The sequence below is a fragment of the Olea europaea genome, chromosome 9 (assembly GCF_002742605.1).
Source record: "Olea europaea var. sylvestris chromosome 9, O_europaea_v1, whole genome shotgun sequence".
Lineage (NCBI taxonomy): Eukaryota > Viridiplantae > Streptophyta > Magnoliopsida > Lamiales > Oleaceae > Olea > Olea europaea.
Window position 1 is genome coordinate 14663636 of NC_036245.1, and position 2658 is coordinate 14666293.

Below are 2658 nucleotides of genomic sequence, written 5' to 3' on the forward strand. Positions count from 1 at the left end.
CTTGAACACAATATGAACAAGATGAATTGTCACCTCCATTATGCATAGGGAAAATTTCACAAATCTTGCCTTAAGTATGGAGACATCAAAAATCAAGTTTTTAAGTTTACAAAATGTAAAAATTAGTTTTCTTAGTTAATTAATTAAAAATAATTATTAATTAAATATAACAAGGTCACAATTATACAATTAATGATCACAAATACATAATTATATGTCACAATTTATTTATTGATCACATGTTATCAAATTAATTTGTCACAAATTATTTCGATGTCACAAATCAAAAGTTTTATAGGTCATAGTTTATTTCGTTGGTCATAGATCAAAAAATTATAAGTCACAGTTTTTGTACTAGTCGCATATTATTTTTCGATCATGAGTTATAAAATCTACCAAATACTTGGTCACGAGCACCAAATAATTGGTCATAAACCACCGCCACCAACACTACTGCCAATTGCTCATCACCATCACCATCATCGACCGCCACCACCACTGGAAGACGCTGAAAATCACACCAGTTGCATCATATCCCAACGCCTGTACCACACCACTACAACCACTAACAAACACCCATATCCCACGCCGTCCCACCCACAACCACCGTTGCCACTTCCATGACCACCACCACGACTGTAACTAGCATCACTCAAAAACTAACAACAAATCAGATCCCACCACTACAAAACACACCCAACAATACACCACTTCCAACTTCAACAACACCACCCAACTCACCACTGCCAACCCGAGCACCGATTACACTATCGCTACCATACCACAATCTCCATCCTACCTAAATCCATTGCACTACCATCATACATCGTCATCCCACAACACCACCAACAGAAATGCATAGCACCAAACTCACCAACACCGCTACCTAGATCCACCGCACTAGACTCACCACCGCACCATACCGCATCTGATTGGAGTCGATCTCGCCACATCGTAGCGACGCTATCGTGCATAGTAGTGTCGGTCGGCAAAGCTGAGCAGAGAATAAGCGGGCTCACACTCTATCGCCATCCTCATCGTGAGAAGAGAAGCGAGGCTTACATCCCCGGGCAAATGCAATGCGCTGGGGAAACCATGATTGTCACAATCTTTGTGTATCGACGAAACCACTGATCCGTGTGCAACAACATCGATGATGGAGAAATTGCGACTGCGCCTCAAATATCGTGTCGTCGGAGAGGAGAAACTTGCAGATAGACGGGAAATGGGAGAGAGCCATAAAAGGAAAACAAATTTAGGGCTTGGGGTGGGTTAATTATAATATTAATATTAATATTAAAATATATAATTAAAACCTGATTTATGATTAATTAAATCTTGTACCTCAGTTTTGTAAAATGATCTTTAAAGACCGGTCATTGTGTAATTTCCACTTATGGAAAATATGTGTTGGCTCATGGGTGGATGCTCAAGTGCAAGATTGGACCTACCTATTGGACTTGTAAGGCCCAATATTTTATGTTTGAGGCTAGCAAACTTCAAATTGAATTTCTAAAGTTTATATGTAGAACGGGCCCTGACCTTGGGGAGATGCTTCTTTCTTGCAGAGCTGATTGTCACGTCGATCAACAGTTGAGAAATCCTTACTCAGTCTCTGATACAGCTTCTGTCGTGGAAAAAGAGGTTTGAGTCCTTTGCCTTTAGGCCATTTTTCTGGCCTATTTAACACCGGAGAAAATTATTAGTTCCTATTTAGGGCCTATTTGTGCCCCTTTAATTTCAAAAAATGTATTTGTGCCCTTTTAATGACTGATGTTGAAATATATGGTTAAAAAAAAGAAAAAGTTTTTTATTTATGTGTAATATTATTTTAATGAAGAACGTGTGATTGAAGATAAGTATTATAGAAAAAATGTGTTAAAATGTGATAGAATGACTGACAAATAAAGGCTTAATTACATTTTAAGAATATTTAAATATATCTATGTATGCTGGTCTCCTTTAATGTCTAAGTAGTACATCATGACTAAAGTACAGGATAGACTTTTTTATTTTTTATTTTTATAATTTTAGCCCTTGTTTAGGCCCATTTTTTCATCAAAATACATTATCGAACAATGATTTAATCTCATTTCAACCACTCATTCTTTAATAAAATAATATTACACATAAACTCAAAACTTTTTATTTTTATTTTTTAAACATATATTCTTCATTATAATACTATTGTAAGATACATTTTTTGAAAAAAAAAAAAAAAAGGGGCTCAAACAACCCTCAAGTATTTCTTAATTAATTTGAGCTCTTTAGTGCGTCTCCAAGAACCTTGCCTCAAATGGGTGTAGACCTGTTTGGTTTGGCCACTAATACATAGAGTTACATTCGAGCTTGACAACTCTTATTGTCGATTGTGAGTTTTATGAGTTCATCTATATGATCTAAGACTGATCTCGTAAGAAGATAAGGACTTAATTAGAGTTAACTTTAAACAATTTGCTAATTCGTCTTAGTCATATCACCATGTGGGATATGTGCATAACTCATCATTCTTGAACATGATATATATGATGAAAATACGTGGAATTATGAAAAAGATTGACAATTGTGGTTATATATGACCTATGTCACATAGAAGGATCATAATGTGAAAGCGATTAGACACGCTTCGCTAATTCATAGGAAGATAAAAGAATCATC